The sequence below is a fragment of the Danio rerio genome, chromosome 4, assembly GCF_049306965.1.
Source record: "Danio rerio strain Tuebingen ecotype United States chromosome 4, GRCz12tu, whole genome shotgun sequence".
NCBI lineage: Eukaryota > Metazoa > Chordata > Actinopteri > Cypriniformes > Danionidae > Danio > Danio rerio.
The window spans coordinates 16,430,485-16,454,023 of record NC_133179.1 but is presented as its reverse complement, the minus strand read 5'-3'; the positions used below and the strand labels follow the sequence as shown (position 1 = coordinate 16,454,023).

At 32.2% G+C, this 23,539-nt stretch overlaps 1 protein-coding gene across 4 annotated transcripts in view; it reads right to left on the bottom strand.

The window, feature by feature from the left end:
- Positions 1 to 453, bottom strand: part of col7a1l (collagen type VII alpha 1-like) — a 93,071-nt gene extending 92,618 nt beyond the window's left edge. For all 4 annotated transcript variants that reach the window (XR_002458152.2, XR_012402022.1, XM_073947120.1 and 1 more), the window contains exon 1: positions 254 to 453. The gene's annotated coding sequence lies outside the window, so the exon portion shown is untranslated. The remainder of the gene's footprint in view (positions 1 to 253) is intronic.
- Positions 454 to 23,539: the final 23,086 nt, after the last annotated feature.

Here is a 23,539-nt window from a genome sequence, read left to right as displayed (position 1 = left end):
TGCAGTAATTTTTCAGCTATAAGTGAACCACAAAATAAAGTGCAACAGCCAGTTGTTGTCCAAGAAAGTCTGAATCCTGAGGCAAAACTAAATAAGAACAATTGGCTTAGAGACTCTCAGAGAATGGCCCACTTCCAAAGCATGCAAGGGAAAAGAAAACGAGTGAAAGAAACTTGGCAAAGATTTTCTGGCAAGAGTTTTCTGCATTGTGAGGCGTTGGACTGCAAAAGTTCACCGTGAGACCTTTACTCACCTCTCCCACTGTATCCTGCATCATGATCCTCCTCTAAATGCAATCCTGTTTGAGCCACTGGAGATCCGTCAGGTAATAATCCAATCCAAGAACCAGTTATAGCTTTACACACCTTTGTTGTGGACTGTCCTGGGACTAGGAGTGTGAGAATCCAAGAGAGACTAAAGAGGGTGTGTGAGGGAAAGAGAGAGTGAATGAATGAAGCAAATACCTCTAAAGGGGAAAGTTTAGGGGGTGTGGAAGAGCTACAACAGGTTGGCTCACAGTCAGAACAAGAAGATGGATGAGAGTGAGAGAGATGGTAAAAGCAGGGGGTAGGGGTTGGGGTGGGGGGAAGAAAGAGAAGGAAAGAGCAGCAAACAAGAAAAAGAAATTATTTGATAAAGCAAAGACGTGTTTTTGTGTTACATAATACTATAACACATTAACTTAAAGAAAATAAATGTATGTTTAGTTTAACTTGAGGTATTAAAATAAATCAAATACATTTGAATAAAATTCTGAAACTTAAAAAAAAAACTTAGAACATGACATGGAAAAAACTATTAAACTATTATACTAATTCAAACTATAGCTAGGAGTTACAGAATAATCCAAATTACACAAAATAACGTGTGTAGTATATATTTTTACATATTTTTTTTGACTACAAAACAGAAATGAATATATTTAACTTTTTCTATTAAGATCCCAGCAAACAATTTTGTGACAGTTTGGCTAAAACAAGCCTAAACTTAGGCTTTCATTGAAAATCTAAAAGACACTCAAGAATAGCCTAAAACTAGACTAGTCAACAAATATACAGATCAGACAGATTTTATATGTTTAGTCATTAATTTCTGTTTATTTGATGACTAGTTTAGTTTTGGCCTATTTTTAGATGTCAATTAGATTTTCACTGACAGCCCAAATTTAGACTTGTTTTAGCCAAGATGACTATGTTTAGACATCTATTAGACATCTATTAGACATCTTTTAAAAACAAAATATGCTTGCTGTAATGCGTGTCATAATTCTTAAATAATTATTATCATTATAACATATTTACCAAAACAAACCCAAATTAAAATGGATTCATCTAATACACGCCTATTCTTAGATGTCTAGTAGATTCTCACTGTGAGTCCAGATTTAGCCTTGTTTTAGCCAAGATGACTATGTTTGTACGTCTATTAGTCATCTATTAGACACCTTTTAAAAACAAACAAAAAAAATGCTTGCCGGGATGGTTGTCATAATTCTTAAATAATTATTATCATTACAGCATATTTACTAAAACCAACTCAAATTAAAGTGGATGCAGAAAATATAAAATAAAAAAACTAAAAATACTTTACAGTTCTTTAAATTCTATTTCATTGAAACTGTTTCTTTAGAAGTTTGTTTTTAGCAACATTCAAATTTCAACAAATGACTAAATTAATCACTAAAATTCAGTTTACACACAGCTTCTGCAAGCTGGTATTTGTTACACCCATCCAGATCACGGCACCACTTTATTCCATCCTGTTTTACTTGCTCCACTTAGATTTAAAACTGTGTTTCTGTGACTGGAGATAAAGACTAGATAAGGTAAAGACTGTAGATGTCAGTTTATATTGCACCCTTGATACCATGTGAGTAAGGTCTACACAGGCAGCTTCTAATAGCTGGCCTAGCTGGTTATCTAATCAAACTCTACTCCAAATTAGAGATAAATTATGTTTCAGTTATTTGAATGAAGCCAAAACAGACCTTTAGAGATGGTTGGCTAGGCATTGCATGGCATATTGTCAAAAATATGAACAATTCTACTCAAGGTAAAAAGAAAAATAACTTAAATGCGGACCACACTTAACATTTGGTAGCTTTGGGGAACATTTTATTTTGAAGGTCCACTTTAGACACTCTGTTGACTTTTAACTAATTTGTCAGCTAGTTGAGAGGAGGAGAAACAAATGACTAAATTAATCACTAAAATTACTAATAAAATCACTAAAGCAAATCCAGAAACTCTAAAAACTTTCTTCAAATAAATTCACATGAAATGTATATTTTATTTGCACAAAATGTGAATTCTTTGAGAATTTGAGGTACTTTCAAAAGCCATTTAAATCATTGTTTAGCTAAAGATGTGAGATGATTAAATCTAAAAGGTGAACTAATTCCACACAAAATATGTACCTCACAATCTCCCAGAGCCCTGAGCTCAACACATGTCTTCATGAGAGGCAAAACACAATATAATTGCCCTGTTTGAGCAGAGAATGTGATATGAGGGCTCTTTAATGGTTTTCTACAGGAATGCAGGAACGGAGTTTATTGGTTTTCTCCAGCTGTCAGTCATGACACACTGTAAATCAGCCAGACCCACAAACACTGAAAACTGCTCTGACCCAAGGTCAAAGGTCAGGCATGGGGCTATCATGGAGAGAGAGAGAGAGAAAAGAAAGAAACAGAGGCTATAAAGAGAAGTGCACACATTTAGGAGAATGCATAAAGTGAAGACGGAAATAAATTAGTTACAGTCTCATTTGAATATCACGTCTGAAATAAACAAAGCAATCAATACACTCTTCAAAAGACTGTAAAAGGTCATTATTGGCATCACTAGTTCCATTAAGATCCTTTAACATCCGAAGAAACTTTAAATTCCATTAAAGTTGGGGAAAATGTAAAACAAAAATGGCTATTTTAAGAAGTGTTCAATAACAGATTGCTTCAGAGGCAAAAATGTTTCAGTGGCATTGCAGCAAAACTGTTCTAAACTTGGTTACAAAATCTGTAGTAATCTTGATTTCTGAAGAGTGTAAAGAATTACAGATGACAAATGATTAAACAGTATAAGACTAAAATGCTTTATTGCCATTGTACCAGTGAAGCATTATTGGCAACTCTCAAAAAACAGGGAATAGCCACGTGTATTAATAAGTCTGAAACTAAGAAATTGAATTATAAAACAAAGAGCTTGTTGTTATTATTTTATTAAATACATAACATCTAATTGCAAATATCAATTATAACATTTTGATGATTCAAAAATGTTACATCAGTCTGAAAGATGTGAAATTCAAAATGCATTGAGTAGACAAGTCATCAGGAAATATTTACAATTTATGGTTTCTGTTAAATAAATCACATATAATAATAACAAATTAATAATAATATATTTTAAAATTCTATTCAAAATAATAACTTTGAAAGACACTGTCAATATATATATATATATATATATATATATATATATATATATATATATATATATATATATATATATATATATATATATATATATATATATGTGTGTGTGTGTACAAAGCCTGATTTAAACTGCACTGTAAAAAATGCTGGGTTCCACACAACACCGTCATGTTGTCCCAACACAAATTGATTAAGTTAGCTTAACCGTTGTTACAAATTTAAGTTGATTGAACATAAAACAACATTAAGTTATCTCCCCCCAAAAAAGAATTGTGCCGTTTCAACTCATTTCAAAATAAAAGTTTGAACAAGAAAGTAATTTTTTAATGTGTATGAGAAAAATATTAATATTGACAATAACGAATAAGTTTATATATTGACTATACAAAACAGCGAAATGGTAAATGTTTTTAGATGTCAGTTTTTTTTTTTCTGAAAATCAAGTTTAATATAAAAATACTTAATGAGAGAGATATCAAATATCAGTATAATTAAAAACATATGACTATGCATGAATGCTACCTCTGCCAATAATTGATTTTAATCTAATGAACTTCCAGTTTATCTCATACAAGCCCAGAACGACCAATGCACATTTACTGTGTTACCCAGAGCCTAAAATAACATCTCAGAAAAGTATCGTGACACACTGTGAAATTGAAAGTCCCTCAGGTAACCCTATGGGGTGACACCACAAAGCCAAGCATTAAAGCTACAGAGGGAAAAAGGCACAGAGTGTGGGAAAGGACAGAATGGGAAGGAAGGATTGGAGAAAAGGGTTCCCAGTGTCCTCATGGTGGCCCACAGCTGTGCTGACGCCTGCTGGGCTCAATAAGGTCAGGCCTTCATGTGTCAGGGCATCTCTGACTGTGGGGTGCCAGGACAGGCATTCCTTGAGAAAGAGGACAAAAGAAGACGGACGACCAAACAGAAAGAAATAAAAATGAGATGGTACACAGCAGAATCCTCCGAATCAAATTTACTCAGTTTAGATAGTGTTTGTTTCTTCTCTAAATTGAGTAAAAGTTACTCAACAGCAGAGTTATAGTTAATGAGGCAATGCCAGGATTAAGTGATGATTGAGCACCGATGACCAGAACCTGCTGTTAATAAGCAGAAACACAGAAGAGAAACCCAAAATTACAACTGACTTCAAACAGCAGCAGATGTCCATAATAGTCCATATGAGATTAATTGAGAATTAACTGTTTAAGTTATTTACAAGGAAAAAAAAAGAAAAAGAAAAAGAAAAAGTCCTCCTCTCTAATGTCTCTAATTCTCTAATGAGTATGAGAGTGCACCAGAACACATGCAGCTAAGATTATTCAATAAACCCTGCTCATTTATTATCATCACTTCGTCTCCTGCCTCTGCTCTTCTCTGACTTCCTTCCACAGTCAACTCCTATATTGATAGTAGACTGTTAATTCAGTTGAATACTGGTTAACAGGTTTGGGTATTGGCAACTCTGCTGACTTGTTGTCCAGATACCTGGAGAAACTGGCGAGATCTGGTGTCCGGGGCTGGATCTTATTTATCTGGCATGGAGAGTGTGATCTAACACAGCTTTTGTGAGCCCTTTACATAACAGGCATAAATTGCTAAGTCCAGATCCGGAAAATATTTGCACTTGAAACTATGTATACTACACAGTACTTAAAAATATGACTTATTACAAAAATTAAAGAAAAGATACAAAAGGTTACAAAAAGTTTTTCCATTAAAGGAATTCTGATATAAAACACATTCCCAGAAATGCTCAGTTTTAATTGTGTCACTAGAAGCCAACGGTAATCATTTTGTTTTGCTTATATATGTTTTTTCGCCTCTAACTTGCAGTACTCTAAAGTCCAGATTAAAATCTCCTGTAATGTCACATTATGTCACTCCTAAAAAGTCTCTGATGTCACATAACGTCACTCCAAATAAGTCACATATGCCAAAAGTTACAATTACAAAGCCAGTATGTCCTAAATACATGTGTATCTTATCTTTGACTGTTCCCCGGATTCGAACTGAAATAGAGAAGCGAGTCTTTCAGTCACCCTTTGGTTTTGTTCTTGTTTAAACTAAATCATTTAAATGTACGGTAGGACTCACATGGGTTTCAGTATTATTTACTTCATCACACAATATGTTTTCATCAGTGCATGTATAAAGACAATTAACGTACAGTCAGCAGATCATTATAACAAATCAACTGTTCACACATTACTGTATATCTGTAAAGCTGCAGTCACACTGCACTTTTCTCCCCATAGACTTCTATTCTGCGAAATCGCATCATATGATTGCGTGAGACCAATCGAGGATCAAAACATGACCTCTCTGGACAGAAATTTAAAAATGGACCAATCGCTTACTTTTTTAAATGTCTAATCATCTTCTTAAATCCCGCTCTTTTTTCGCAGAGCCGTTTTAATTTCGCAAGCTCAAATTCTATTGTGACTGCGGCATTACATTGTAAAACCCAAAAAGTTAAGGAAACCCACCAGTTACGTTCAAAAACTAATCCAAATGAGTAAACTTAATCCATTTGAGTATATGAAGCATTTGAGCACAGTGAAACCAGATTAATGAAGAGAACAAATCAATTAAGTACTGTAAAACCCAATAAGTTAAGGCAACTCAAACCAATTGAGGAAACTGATTGATACAAACCATTTGAGTTAAAAAAATGATATAAGTATTGTGAACTTACTCCATTTAAGTTGAAGTAATGAAGTATTTAATGAACCAATTACCTTCAACGCTGAGTTCAAAACTCTTTTCAAATGAGTAGAATGAACTTTCAGTAAGTTTTGAGTTAACTACACTCATTTCATAAAGTAGACTGTTGGGTTTTTATAGTGTATCATTTTGCCTGGATTCATTTTGCAATAATGGCCAACAAACCGTGCATTATGCCACATAAGTCATAAAGCGGGCTTTGGTGGAATGAAGGAATGCAATAACAATCATTAGTTAGAATTGCTGTAAGAAATGGCCACAAACAAAACACATTTAAGTCTGATCCGAGTCATTTCTGAAGAGCTCCTTTAGCAAGGTTTGAAGGACCATTTAGAGAGAGAAAAAAACAACACACCCCAGTTCTGAAACTCGCTGTATGATAATAGCACTGCATCACTGAGCAATTAAAGGCATTGAGGAGTAGGTCTTGAATAAAGCTGATAATAGCTAATCAGCCTGGGAAATATTAACCAGGCTTGTCTTTATAAACTAGCGGCTAATTGCTGTTTTTTTTTAAAGCCTACAAATCCCCAAAGTTCTTCGCACTGCAGCAGAAATGTGCTTTGATGAAATTTAAGCTTTAGGCTGAAGCAAAAAACAATGATGAATAACAATGAACAGCAAAGAAATCTCATATATTAGGAATTCGCAGGGCTGGGCTGAGATTCTGACACGGTGTTGTAAAAGCATCATTGATACGACGGGTAATTGCTCCTTTGCTGCTTGTTTTTACAGGCATGTCAGTTGAAACCCCTCTTCACTATCTGTCCCCTTTTCCTGTCTTGTCAACAAGATTTCCAGCGTACGTAGCCTACTAAAACACCTAAAAAATGCATCACGTCACCACAGAAGAGCGGTTTCATGTTTTCAACGAATGAATAATAAAGAGCTATTGCTTCATACGCTCCTGGGAGACATAAAAATCCAATTGGATGATGTATAGACTTAATGTAATGCTGAAATCTTAATTATAAGTTCATTCTGTGTGCTCCGATGGCCCCGGCGGTTCATTATTCTGCCCCGCGGTGCCTACTTTAATTGTGTTTTTGATGTAAAGTGAGTTCAAAGTCTGTGTTTAAATAATGCGCCTGCCTGAGTTTTGCTTTTGGGGGGGGGGGGGGGGGGGGGGGGAGTATTGACTGATGTAATATAAACACAAGTTCCTCATTTGAAGTTATGTGTCTGCGGAGAGGAGAAATGAGGAAAGCTTTAGTGTTGTAATGTGGTGAGCGAATATGAATATTATATTTAGTGTGTTTTGGGTTTCTGGCATGACTGGATGGTTTGGTGCTATGCTGGAAGTCAAGAATTTGTTTCCCATGGCAGTTGTGTATGTATGTTGTATGTCGGCCCTGTTGGCAGGTATGTGGCACAGTGCCATGCTTCAACACGCAATGAAATAAAGTATGACATATACAGAGCTCAGCATAATTGAGTACTCCCCATTTTGAAAATCAATATATTTATCCATTTCCCAATGAATATAGATCATATATTTTGGTGCAATTAAACAAAACAGATTTATTAAACAGATATATTTTTTAAAATGATAATTTAGTCACCAAACATTTAGAAATTGAAAGAACGAAACATCAAAATGAGCGATTCATTCACTTCTCTTAATCAGAATGTTTAAGTTATACAGTGAAGAAAAGATTAATGAGATTTTGACTTTGAATGAGAACTTTATAATGAGAGATTTCTTTATAATAGCAATTAATTTTGATAGGCTAAACTGTTTGCTAATTTTTTTTTTTTTGCATTAATGTAATACTGAAATACTATTTAACCTATCCTTTGTACGTAGTAATAATAATAATAATAATAACAATAATAACAATAATAATAATATTACTGACCGTTTAACTGTTTATTTACAATGAAGCAGCCCCAGATAAACATTTGTTCACTGAACTTCGGTCATCTAACTAGAGACTGTTATGCATCCCAAAGTCAAGGCTAAAATTCAGGGGTGACTGTGCTTTCGCAGTAGCTGGTCCTACCTTGTGGAATGCTCTACCTCTCTGTATTTGGTCTATTTTGAAATGTTGGTTAAAAACCATTTGATTTGGCATTTTATCAGTGACAAAAGTTTGTTTTAGAGTAGCTATAAAAATTATCTGTGAGAATAGTTTGTTTTAGCTGTAATTTTTTACCTTTCTCTTAGTGATTTGTATTGTTCAGCACATTGGTCAATCTTTGCTTGTGTTTAAAAGTGCTGTGTAAATAAAATTGACATTGACATATCTAGTAATTTGTGGCATATCCCTTATTTTCACATCCCAATGTTGACAGGTATGATTATTATTTGTCGTGTTCATGCATTTGTTCACTTTTGAATAGTTAAGAAACAAATAATCGGTGGGATAATCTTGATCAATCAATCACAAATAAAAAAACTTGAAAAAACAAAACTGTATTCTGACTGATTTTCTGAACAAATTAAATAAAACAAAGCTGTAAATGATAACATTTGTGTTTAAAATTGGGAGGTAATGATATCAGTCCTTTCTAGAATAAAACAAATATTAATATTTTTACTCAAACTCTTACATAATAAATGCAGTAAATGCAGAGAAACTGAGAACTTTCAAGTGCTCTACAGACTGTTCCTTATAATGACTGTATAATAGTATTAAACAATTATTTTTTTAGTTAAATGAGTATTATTTACTGGAAATCATTGTTTGCATATTTTCGGGTCAAAATCCTGAAGACCCAAATGCATTACAAGAGTTTAAAGCAGTAAAAAAACCTCACAGATTAGTGCACTAGTCCAGCGATATTCTCCCTAAATGTTGTTTTCAGTGGACAGATACAAATGTTCTACAGTCAGGCACTTTAACTAGTAGGCACTGGTGCGTGAACGGATGTTTGTAAAGTCTCTCCTCCTATCACACACAGTGTCCTGCTCTGCTTTGTGGGCTAATGATGTCTGAGACTTTATTTCTGCTGTGTCATTCAGTCCTTGCAGACATAGACTGATATTCGCCTCATTAACACACATGTAACATCACAGTCTGACCTTGACGTAATGCTCAGAGGCTATATGAATGAAACTAAACCAAAATGGATAAATATGGTACACTGTAAAACCCAAAAAGTGAAGGTAACTCCAACCATTTGAGAAAAATGATTGCAACAAATCATTTAAATTGAAATACTGATCCTAATGAGTGCTGTGAACTTAATCCATTTGATTAAACAAAGCAATTTGAGCACAACTCAAATGATGAGAACTCAAATCAATTGAGTACTGTAAAACCCAATACGTTAAGGCAACTCAAAACATTTGAGGAAACTGACTGCTGCAAACCATTTGAGTTAAAAACGAATCTACATATGTACTGTGAACTTGAAGCAATGAAGTATTTAATCAACACATTACCTTTAACAATAAGTTCAAAACTCTTTTTAGACGAGTAGAATTAACTTTCAGCCAATTTTGAGTTAAACACACTCATTTTATTTGATAAACTTGACTATTGGGTTTTACAGTGTACTGTAAATAAAACAGAATATTTTATTTTAATATATTTTCACACAGAATCAAGTGAAAATAAAAAGGTTGTAAAAATAGCGTTTTTAGTTTATTTAATAGTTTATTTAAATATATCACTGAAATATTATAAATTGAAATGATTAATTATTTTACATATTTTATACTATTTTAAAAAAGATTTTATCAATGGAATAAATAATTTTATTTTCAACATTAATTGAATTTAATCTAAATAAAAGCAGAATTAACACAAACATTTAAAAAATGGAAATATATCTGTAAATGTTCTATTAAATTATTTGTTTTCTGTTAACACATACTGATATATAGTTACTACAGAGCTATTAAAGTGATGTATGTAAGGATACTTATGTGGATATGCATCCCTTGTGCATGTTTATTATATATTATTAATTATTTACATAATTATTTGAACTTTTATTTTGATCCCCATGGAACAAGCTAAAGATTCCTAGACTAGTGCATATTAACACAGTTAGTCAACAAAGTGAAAGTGAAAATAATTGAAATACAGGGTCACACGTGGGCCAGTATTTTGTGACTCTTGCACTGTTTTCTTTTTCTTATGGTAAACTAATATAGACTGGTAACAGTTTCCTATAGAATCTACAGCAAATTACTGGCAGCAGTTCGCCAGTAACTTACCGTAAATCCATTACAACAAAAACACTGTATTATAGCACCATTTATCTTGCTGTATATATGTATCTGTATGTATATATTCACTGTAAATATATACAATAAGTTTCACAATGCAACTTTAAAATATGGTGACATACCGCATAACTGTCCAACAGTAAAATGCAGTTCATATTACAGTTTAATACTGTATAATTTGCAAAAATCATTGACAGTGTAGTTTGGATTCCTGGACTTATTTACACAGTTACTTAACAATAAAAGTCAACTTCAAATGTCGTAAGTCAAAATTAATCCAAATATAACACTTTTAGGGTCACACCTGGGCCAGAATTTTGTGACCCTTACACTCTTTTCACTGATGAACATGTAATCAAGCCTTCTGCTCAGCTCAGACCGTTAGTTTTACAGCGTATTGATCATAAAATACTACAGCCATAAAAGAACACCTGAAACCAAGAGTCTCCAGTGTTTGCACATGCTCCAGACAGGACAGGGTGCCCCTTTTGGACTTCATCCAGACACCCATCATTTCCATTAACTGTCCCATAAAGCAAAGAGAATGTCACAAATGAAGCCAAACACATATAAATAGACTCTAAACAGGAAACGCTAAATCTGTAAAACAACTCTTTTCATCTATATTTACAATTGAATCACATATCCAAACACACAGACTCATGGTTTAGTCTTCAAGCTAGAGGCTCTCAGACAGTGGGATGTCTAATGAGTCCAGTCTTTGAGCTCGGGCTTGATTTATGCTTAGCTGAATATCAAAACCATGCTCGGCTTCATTGTAGCAGGAATGCAGTTTTCTCTCACTTTCACTCAGGCAATGAGGAGAAAAGCACAAGCAGAGACAAGCCTGGATTCCCCACAGCAACATAGACTTTTCTCCATAAGCAAACATATAGCGCTAGATGCTGAACTAATGACACCACTGACATACAGTGTCCTACTTGTTTAATCATATGTAGAGATAAGAGCATGAGCCTCGGGAATAACACTAACTCAATAATGACCAGTGCGAGAGGAACTATTCTGTAGTTTCGGGTGGTGTTTTGAGCATTGTTCAAGAGTTCAAGACTAGATTTTGTATTTACAGGGCACCTATGATGGAATCCACTTTTGTAAGCTGTGTTGGACAGAACTGTGTGTAGGTATAGTGTGTCCACAGTCATTTTGGACTAATATAAACCCAACAAGTCTCTTTTTTTTAATTTCCTGACGTTAAAATTGGACCCAAATCCTCGTGATTTTAAGGCTCACCGCAGCGTGATGTAGGAGCTCAGTTTTCCCTGCCCACCAAATTGATTGACAGCATGTTTCCATAATAACATGTCTACACACGTCCACAGAACATTTTTTGTCAAATAAACTGGCATTTAAGTATTTGCTAAAAGTTTTATAAGTTTAAAACGTTTTTAAAACAGTTTATACTTAACCGCGATAATCACCACGGTCGCATGGTGTCGATAAATGTTAATATGTCTGTGTGTGTGCTGCAAACTGCATTTGTGTGGGACTCATCATTTCAGAAAGGCTTGAATAAACTCCACCACAAATACATGAAATAAACTTACTTGGTATTTTTAACTAATGAGCTGTATTTTAGCTCTATCCGAGTCTCTATCTGTTACTGTGCTGTTTATCTGACATAACGCATAAGCAGACACGCATGCTGGGACGTTCGCTGGGGATAAGCAGCTCATTTTCATTTAAAGCCACAGGCTACAAAAACAGCTACAGTATACTCATACAGCAAAATGGGCAAATTATGGAGGCTAAAATAAATTATCTGATGGGTGTTTTGAGTTGAAACTTTACAGACACATTCTGGAGACACCAAAGACTTATCTTATATCTTGTAAAATGGGGAAAAAAAAGGTGCCCTTTAGCTGTAATATATTTTTAAACAAGTATTTGACCGTTTTATACTGTAAAACGTCATTAGTTGACCTTACTAAAAAAAAAAAGTGAGTAAATCTTGGTGCCATAAAATTAGCTAAATGAAGGCAAGTTTATTCATATAGCACATTTCATACACAATGGTAATTCAAAATTCATTCATTCATTAATTTTCTTGTCGGCTTAGTCCCTTTATTAATCCGGGGTCGCCACAGCGGAATGAACTTATCCAGCAAGTTTTTACGCAGCGAATGCTATTCCAGCTGTAACCCATCTCTGGAAAACATCCAAACACCAATTCACACACACTCATACACTACGGACAATTTAGCCTACCCAATTCACCTGTACCACATGTCTTTGGACTCTGGGGGAAACCGGAGCACCTGGAGGAAACCCACGCGAAGGCGGGGATAACATGCAAACTCCACACAGAAATGCCAACTGAGCCAATGTTCGAACCAGCGACCCAGCCACCTTCTTGCTGTGAGGTGACAGCACTACCTACTGCGCCACTGCCTAGCGGTAATTCAAAATGCTTTACATAAACAAAAATAAAAGAAGCACAAAATACAAGTGAATTATATTCATGATTATAAAAATGAAGTCAACTTAACAATTCTAAAGGAGTTTGCTCATTTTGGAAACTAAATTCAGCTTGTTACTTTTAAGGCAATGAGTTATGTAAATTAACTAATTGTTTTTTTTAATAGATTTTCTCAAAATAAATACTTTAATTGCTTAATTGAAATGATACGAATTTGTATTTTTTTGTAATAGTTGATTGAACATCTAAATATTTATTCATTTTCTGAAGTTTGATCCAATTAAACTGTATAAGAATTCTTAGATTTAATATTTTATAGCAATTATTGCTTTGTATTTGACATTAAAATCCACAATAAAATATATTCCAGCAAGACTACACTTATTTGATCAAAAGCGCAATATAAATTTGTTAAATCGTGAAATATAATTTACATTAAAAAGAACTGCATTCTAGGTGATAATGTTTAAAAAACAAACAAACAAAGATTATTCCCCTGATTACTCCAGTCATCAATAGCTGGGTTTCATTCACCCAGTGTAAAAGCCCATTTTGAATTATCGCACAACAAACGAGTGATTCGTTTTGAATTCCAAATTTATCATAACAATACCTTAGTTAGCAAAAGAAAAAAAAAAAAGTTTTACCCTCAGATGCAAAAAATGGGAGATGAAAACCATTTACCAAATGAACTCTGACATGGTGAACAATACACCCATGTGACCAATCAGTTGTCTCCATTATGCTCTCCTCATTTACTGTTGGTTTCTAGGTTACCAATACTACGGTCAGCCACTCTAACAATTAATTGAAACACACCTAAAACTCACATCTGGGATTTTCCCCTTCCTACTTTAAAAAGATTTGCTTCATGCAAGGATAGATACTGTAACTGACTAATGTGACCATTTTATTTCAGTTAATTTTTTTAAATTCAATTCAATTCATTCATTCATTCATTCATTCATTCATTCATTTATTCATTCAATTAACCAATCAATCAGTCAATCTATGACATTACCTTCATTCATTGGCATAATCTGTGAAAAATCCTGGAATTGTTACTGGCTTGAAACACATCTTTATTTCCGGAGTAGCTCCATTTCTCCACCAAAACACTCATAGTGGTATTTAAGAGTTAGTATGCTAGAGGGAGTCTGAGTCTCCATGGTTTAGAGATCAACACCACCAACACAACCCTCCACCTGCCAATGACTGCACCTCCAGCTCCTGTTCAGCTTCTCACAAGCATCAAAGGATGAATCTCAGAAGGAACAGGAGGAGTAAAGAGGAAAACAATGGACAAGGAGAAGCAGAAGGATCCACTAATGGTGTGAGCAGGCACTGGGAAAGAAGCGCATGAGGTGCTCAGACAGAAAACTAGACCCTGAGAAACTCTTGATGGCCCCTGAGTGACCGGATCTGGACAGTGTTCATGAGAACAGAAAGTTTTACAACTAGAGGCTGCTGAGCAACGTTGTGATGTCAAGAAAACAAGAGAAAACTAAAAAATAGTTAACATTAATTGTTTGATAATAGTTTCTTACAGGTAATAGCAACTATTAGGTGGAAAAACTAATATACGTTTCAAAAAACATATACTGCAGAAATTTATTTTATTTACAAACTTCTAATTTATACACACAAATAAAGATTTTTTTATTTGTTTATTAAAACTTTTACAGATATAATAAAGTAATTTTTACAGAGAAATTTAAACAAATATTATTCCCACCCCTACCCTCTAAACAAAATGACATTACAATTATCCAAAAAGTAAAAAGGATAAAAAAAATAAATAAATAAAAATAAAAATAAAATAAATAAATATTTGTAATAAATTTAAAAAACTAAAAAAAGAAATTAAATAAACAAACAAAAAACTTGTACAGAGTGTACCTTGAGAACCCAATATTATAAACATTAATCCTCAGGTATTTATACATTGTACTTAATTACATTTGCTTTGCAATTTAAAGGTCCTAAGGTTTAAATTGACAGTCTGTAGAGATACTCACATGCTCAAAAGAAAATGGTAAATGGGTCCCATGTTTAGAAAAACATTTGTTGATATTGTTTGCTCCATGAATTACTTTTAATATCCATGGAGTATTTTCAATCTAAAAAACTTTATAGTAAAAAAAAGTTTCTTTAGATTATAAAATTGTTATTGACATATGGTAAAAATAGATATTTGAAAGTTTTCCAATGTCATTCAAGAGTATACAATGTTTTGGATGTTTTAGCATCCAAATGCAATCAATATCACTTTTCACTCTTAAAAATAAAGGCGCTTTCTTCACATTCATGGTTTAGAAAGAACCTTTAACACCTAAAAATTTTTATACATTCAACAAAAATTCTCTTCGTTATATTAAGAACTGCTTACTGAAATATAACTATTATTATTTAACTCTTGGCTTCAGCAATATGAGTTTATAACAATGATTTAATTTGAGCAAGATCTGGCAATGATATGCATCATAATTACTCGATAGTTTTGCAAAAACTGCATTGAATGTTTGTATTCAGTTATCACTAACTGTATTTTAGTTGCTGAACGTGAATTCAAAGGTCAAAATACAAAAGCATGTTAACACTCTCAAAAAAAAAAACACTTGAAAAAACTACTTATGAAACTGCTGAAACAACACATTTTCCAAGATTTTTTTGGGACAACTTAATTTTTTTATATTCAATCCATTTAAATTTATAAATACTAACCAGTTAACTTAATTCCTTCATGTTGCCCCAACATAAATCGGTTGTGTGGAATCCAGAGATGTTTACAGTGCATGTTGTGTTTGTTTGGAGGTCAGCATGGAACCAACAGAGAGTTGCCATGTCCTCTTATTAAACAACTCTCATTAGCCATCTTTTGGCTTAAGTAATCAGTTTATAATGCAGGCAAGTGCATGCTGTGATAATTTGGTTAATTTACTTAGTTGATTTGCTATTTATTTAGTTGATTATGGCTTTGCTTTTGGGGGGGGGGGGGGGGGGGGGGTTAGAGAGATCTGACAACCCTAATAAGTTAGGATGTACTTCATTCTTAGTTTAAAGACATCTGATATATTATTATACCATACATCATTTCAGTGTATTAACACAAGATGTAGTTTATACTTTAAAATAAAAAGATTTAGCAATGCTGGTTTTCAACTAAATGCAGGTCTTAAAACCACTGCTTTTTTTTTTTTTGACAGTTTTGCATGTTGTCCTGAAGTACTGTACACAACTCCTTCATCCTTCACCAAAAGCCCATAAAACATCAGTTATAACCTATTATTAACACAGAGACCATAATCACACAATGACAACCTCCAAATCAAGTGTGAAGCTGTGCCGTCATCCTCCACATTCACTCAGAAGGAATGTAAACAGTGTGAATAGAGAGGAATGTCATTTGTCACTTATCTGTTTGTCTGTAAGTGTTCAACTGTTCTGCTGGATGGATGGACACGCTGAGGCCTGTGGAGTATCAACTGGGCTTCTGACCGGGGTCTGACCCTGAGGGATTGGATAAGATAAGGTAAGATAAGAAAGATAAAACAAATAAAAAAGAAAATGAAATAGTAGATCCATATAAAATCAAATCAATTTTGTCGTCACATCAGCAGCAGCATGTACGTGTACTATGATGAGAGAAAAGCTTAGGTGCTGGCTCCAGACAGTGCAAAATACAACAACATACTCCAAAAAACAAAACAATATACAATTACATTGTCGACAGTAATGCTTAGAAGACAATTAATATGTAAAAGACAAATCCCTTATGAAAAACACCCACTACACATGTAGGCACAGATAGACAAAAGAAGCACGAAATACAACAAAATGACAAGTAAAGCACACAAAACACAACAAAGTTTGCTGGGAGCTGGCAACAAGGCGGCCATGCTCAGCGCCATCTTGGAATTTAATATCACATATAGTTTTATAGTATTATTAGTAGTACTACATATTGTATTATTAGATACATATAGTAAAAAATATTAATAAAAATAAAAATAAATAAATATGCATTGTAAAAAATAGCTAACAGTTTCCGTATTTTGTGATTAACAAGTGTTCTTTGGGGTTGTGAATTGCATTATAGGATGTTGATGTTTGCTCTGTCGACTTTTGATGTTGAAAATTCAACTCTACAGTTAAACAAAGTGACTTTTATTGATATTTTAGTAGTTTGAAATAACAATATATAGTGTGAGAAGTCTGTAAAATAACAAAAATCTGCTAAAAGTTTATTACAAAGTTTTTGTAGCGTAAGATACAACACCAATGCAGACAATAAATCACTTTAAACTAGTAAAAATGTTCATAAAAGTCACTTTTTCCATCTTCTCAAGGTTAAAAGTTGTTGGAAGTACAATCAAGGTCTTTTTGTGCAATATAAAAGTAAAATAAAAACAAATCACAAAATACGGAAAACAGCTAATTTAGGGATATTTTTTATAGTGACACACATGCTAAAAGCTGGTTTATACTTCTGCGTTGAGTGATCGGCGTGACCCGTGCCCGCTGCTTGTGTTGCTCTGCAATAACACTTCTGAAATACTAGCTGGCAGTAGGTTTTTATGATCCTCTGTGTCCAGTTTCTTCATGAGCATTTTGTTTTTTCTGACCACTAAAAGTAGCTAAAACTCGCTCATTTAGAGGCGGCAACCGGCGGATGTGATTAAACAACTTTAATCATAAGGTAAACACAAAACCAAAGTTTCCATCTGGAGCTCCTTTACGGGACACTTGTAAACAATCGCTCCATCAGGCTCTCAGCACCGCCCACGCTACTCACCTGTACCAAGCAGACCAATCACAGAGCTATTGCTATGTGTCGCAGAAGTATAAATCAGCCTTAAGGGTGACATTAGTTAACTATTTTTTAATATAATAACCCAAAAGCTAAATCCCTGGAACACATCATACATTTTTTATCTTATATGGCAAATTTTTCATTCACAAAACAGAAATTCTCAATAATTACCCATTCTTTGCTCATTTTAGAATAAAATTGAACTCCCTCCTAAAATCACTTATTCTTAATAAGAATAAAGAGACCTTAGATTCCTGAAATATCGTGCAGACGTATCTAAAGAAGATCCTCGATTCGAGTTGCTTTCCTTATGGTTAATTGTTTAAGTGTCGTTGTCATTTCATTATTTGTTTGTTTGTTTTAGTAATTTAGTAATATTATTTTATTATTATTAATACTTTAATTCTATTATTTTTATTTTTCTCTTTCTGTCAAATGGTATTATTTGCGTTTGTATGTGATTTATATTTTTTCTTATGACAATTATTGACCTTTTTTAAGATCTGTCTGTGATCCCTTGGACTTTGTTCTGATGCTCTTGTATTGTCTGGTCAAGCAATAAAAATCAGTTAATAAACACTACATACATTAGAAATGAAATAAAAATGAGACTTAAAATAAAAATAAAAAATAAAAAAAATAAAATGATAGAGATAAAATTATGCAATAAACATGAAAAAATACAATATACACAAAACAAAATAGACAACCCAGACAGGCTACTATAATAATAAACAAAAAAACAAACAAACAAAAAAAAAACATTTAGATCCGCCTATCTTGATAACTGAATCTATCAATCAGTAAATGGTACTATACAGTAGGTTGTTTTGGGACCAGACATTGGTTTGTATATACTGACATTTTAGTAATTCTAATTGATTAAAGCATTAAAACATTCCTCACCGCAATGAGCTGAACATGAAATTAAATCCAGTCCAGAAAGCACTGGATCTGGTTCAGCATGCTGGGTATTTCAGAGACCTGACTCCACATTTGCTTGTGTTTAGCAGAAATCTGAGAAGCAGAGGTCCTGCTGCAGCATCAAAGGGTGATAAATAAACCTGTTCAACAAGCTTGATAACATCCACACAACTGCTCTCCATCACACATTAAACACTGTGCTTCAAACGGGCACCATATTTAAGAGCTGCAGGAAAACCTGTGCCCAGAATTAAAGGAAAAAAACTGTGTCCGGCAGCCGCTCGGCTCCGCATGACGACTAATGGGGTGAATGAGAAAGACAGATGAACGTTCATCTGGAGTTGACTGGATTCTTATTCGTCCTGCAGAGCAAAATGCACCTTCTTTAAATATGATACAAATTACGGCCTGACGTTTAAAAGAATGCATTTGCTCAAACGTATGAGCCATTGTATTTTGGATTATCTTCATGAGGTACTAAGTTTTAATACTAGATTCTAATAATTGTTTGATTTGATAAAAAAAAACTATTACAAACTTTGATTCAAATTTAAATAAAAACGTGGGTTTCTCCACACACTCTTGGCAATTTAAGTTATATTAAATACATATCAAATACAATAAATAAAAAATAAAATAATTTATAAACGATAAACACTGAATAATTAAATCGATGACATAAGATAAACAAAAACGTAACATTCAATGAGTATTATTTAATAAATATTACACACTAATCTACTGAAAAAATAACATTTATATGAATGAATGAATTATTTATTTATTCATCTCTTAGTTTTATAGTTTGAATTTGTATTTTTATTGGTATATAGGCCTTTAACATCTGGCAAAAGGACCACCAATGGAAACTAGTCTATAGGCTAATTTGCGTACAGTCACGTTCTTAAGAAATGTTGGTTAATGTACATAGTCCCTTGTTGTGAAATAAAATAAAATAAAATAAAATAAAATAAATAAAATAAAATAAAATAAAATACAAAAACTAAAATAAAATAAAATAAAATAAAATAAAATAAATAAATAAATAAATAAATAAATAAATAAATATAACTTTTTAAACATTATTGGAAAAAACACTAAATAATTAAATAAGATAAAATAAAGAAAAAAAAATTTTACATTCCGAAAGTAACATTACTGAATAAACATTACATATTAATTGACTGCAAAACAAAAATTAAATAAACAAATCAATAAAATTTTAGACAATATTTGATTAACCCTGAACACAAAAAAACAATAAAATAAAATGAACAAAGATAAGCATGCTACGGGGAAGATAAACATTATATTTATCAAAAAAGTTTGATAAACATTACACACTAACTTACACAAAACAAAACAAAATAAATAAAATGCACTTTTATGCATTATTGGGGGGAAAAAACTCTAAATACTTAAATCAAGCAGATAAAATAAAACAGAAGGAATTCCAAGAGGAACATTATTGAATAAACATTACACACAAATATACTGGAAAAACTAAAAATGAATAAATAAATAAACTTTTAGACAATATTTGATATCTATTGAATACATAAATCACTAAAATAAAATAAAGCATTCTAATATTGTTAAATTTTACACAATAATCGACAATAAATAAATGCAACACATAAAGAAATGTCACTCAAGTGCAGTTGATTTCTTACTGATTTGATTAGCTTATATTTTAGTAATTAAAATGAGTTAACAGACATTTGCTTGTTACCAAACATAAAAATAACATCAGTAATATTTTTTTTCTGAGGTAACTAGTGACTCCGCATGCTTTATTAAATATAAGTCTAATGAAGAGACACTTTGCACAAATAAGCCTCATTTTATGCACAGACACGACACTGATTAACTCAAGCTTCAGACAAGCATTTTAACACATCCCTAAACATACAGAGACCATCTGACAATGCACAAGGCAGAGAAAGAACAATAAACTGAACAGTGTGTGCTTGACTGACAGTCTCCACTAATGAAACATATTAGAGATCTTCCTATCAGCATAAGGGTGAAATGCAGAGCTGCAGGAACTCTACACAACAATATGGCAGAAAAAGCCTGTTTGACCTTCACCTAGAGAGAACCAAATTCTTACACACACACACGCACGCACACACCCTGTCAGTATTGATATGTTGGGCTTGGTTGCTTTTCATAAAGCAATCTAATGTAAAGAAATTTACTTTTGAGTTACTTTTTTTGCACTTTATCAATGTGTCTGTAGATTTCAATTCATATTTTTAATACTTGACAATGCATGCATTTTAAAGGCTGTTCTTTGCCCCCTACACTGAGCTATAAATATGTTCATATATAATTTTGTTCTTTATTTATTTTTCTTCCTGTTCACAGTATTATCTAAATTATAAAACAATTATAATAATAACAAAACATAATTTGTATGAATTTGTTGGATCTTGTCCCTTCATTTTTGTACAATTAGCTTATTCCACAATTATAGCTTGGGTTTGGGGGTCCTTATAAAAATGGTACATTTACATACAAATTAATATGTTTTATTCACATTAAAACACCCACATATAAAAGAACATACTTTAAATTTAGCTACTTTTTGACAATAGTTACATTTCGTTGTGAAATTTAACTAGAATTTTAAAGTGATTTGTGATTTGAAGTGGTTTGGGTTAGCGTTTTATATATTATTAGAAAAACACTGAGCACTTAAATCAATAAGATAACACTATTTAAGAAAAAAATTACACAAATCTACTGCAATAAATAAATAAATAAAACAACTTTATTATAAATAATATTTAATAAAAATTATTATATATTATTAAAAAATGATTAGCGTTTATGCATTTAAAAAAACACTTAACTCTTAAATCAATATGATCAAATAATACTGAAAAGAGTAAAATCAACAAAAGATTAAACAATTTACTGCAGAAAATGAAACAATAAACAAATAAAATAATTAACGCCTCAAATGCCTCATTTGCATATTTAACAAACATTTTTGAAAACTTGTAATCCCCAAACTAGTTTGCTATACTTAATTGATTGTGTCTTCCCTTAAATTATATATATCTGCAAAGAGGATCTGAGGATGCATTTTTAACTTTTCTGGTGAACAGTTGAAAAATAAAATGGATCAGTCAGTGGCACCTAATAAAAATTTCTGTGTCTGAATGTTTTAGTAGGACCAGAAGTTTCCACACACCTTATTCTGGACAGATGGAGCCTTTAATACTGTGTTCAGTTCAAAGGCTGCTGTTAGTGATGAGAAACAGCAGCTGATACCCTTTAAACCTGCAGCCTGTTGACAAATTAGAGGAGGAGCTTCCAGACCAATTGAAATAAGCCAATATAAGAAACTACTCAGCTGCTATTAGACAAATTAGACAAAATGTTGATAAACAAATGTGAAACAAATATCAATAGGGTTAGAAGACTATAAATCAATTAGTAAGGTCTTTGTAAAAAAAAAATACAATAAAACAAAACTAAATAAAATAAAACAAAATTAAATTAACAAAATAAAATAAACTGTAAAAAATGAAATAAAATAAAACCAAATAAAATGAAATGGTCTTTGCAAAATAAAATAAAACAAAATAAAATAAAAAGGTCCTTGCAAAATAAAATAAAACAAGATAAAGTTAAACAAAATTAAATAAAACATTTAAATAAATGTAAAAATTTAATAAAATAAAACAAAATAAATATAAAATAAAACGATCTTTGAAAAATAAAACAAAACAATATAAAATCAAATGGTCTTAGCAAAATAAAAAATAAAACAAAATTTAATTTAATTTAATTAAAAAATAAAACAACATAAAAAATGGTTTTTGTAAATTAAAATAAAACAAAATAAAATAAAATGGTTTTTGCAAAATAAAACAACTACATTTAATTTAATTTAATAAAAAAATAAAATAAAATAAAATAAAATAAAATGGTCTTTGAAAAATAAAATAAAACAAAACCAAGAGATCTTTGAAAAATAAAATGAAATAAAACAAAAACAGAAATTAAATAAAATGCTATTTGCTAAATAAAATAAAACTAAATTAAATTAATAAAAATTTAATTAAATAAAACAAAACAAAAATATTTTCCCAGAGATGGGTTGCGGCCGGAAGGGCATCCGCTGCGTAAAAACTTGCTGGATAAGTTGGCGGTTCATTCTGCTGTGGCGACCCCGGATTAATAAAGGGACTAAGCCGACAAGAAAATGAATGAATGAATAAAAACAAAAATACAACAAAATGGTCCTTGCAAAATAAAATAAAATAAAAATAAATTAAATTCTAAAAAAGTTTAATAAAATAAAAAAGGCCTTTGCAAAATAAAATATATCTAATTTTTACAACAAATTACAACAATTACTATTACTTTTAATCAAAGTCATATTTCAAAGATTAGCCACCTGTAACTTACCTGCAAGCAGTCAAAGCCACAACGAAGCAGAATTAAGTGAAAAATCATTTATTGGTCATTTTAATAATAAATAGTTTTTTTTTTTTTTTTTTTGTAACATTGACATTTGAAGTACACACTGACACGACACAAATAATATGTTTTATTCTATTATATGATAACCAGGGGCTGGAGTGGACTAATTACAAAACTTCTAAACACATTGCAATACAATCATGCTTCCATAAAAGTCTAACGGATTGGACCAGATGTGAGTATCTACAGATTTTGTGTGATACAAACGTTTAGAAACGATACTAATAAGACAGTTGTTGGTCCATTTTATTGGCGATTCCTAATATGAAATTTAACCGTATAAGCTTGGCTAACAGTTTTGGAGAATTTGATGTATGGAGAATTTGTTGCTTCTACAATCATACAGACATACATTTTTTGTAATCCTCCACTTTACAATTTTATGCCAAAACAATTACAGGCTTCGGCTTTATCTATACAAGCAGCATTTTTAGTAATGTGGTAAATAGAGAGCAGTCACAGATGTGATCCTGCAGGCCTGCACTGACAGCTTTGCCGCGATGAGGGTCAAATAAAGTAGAT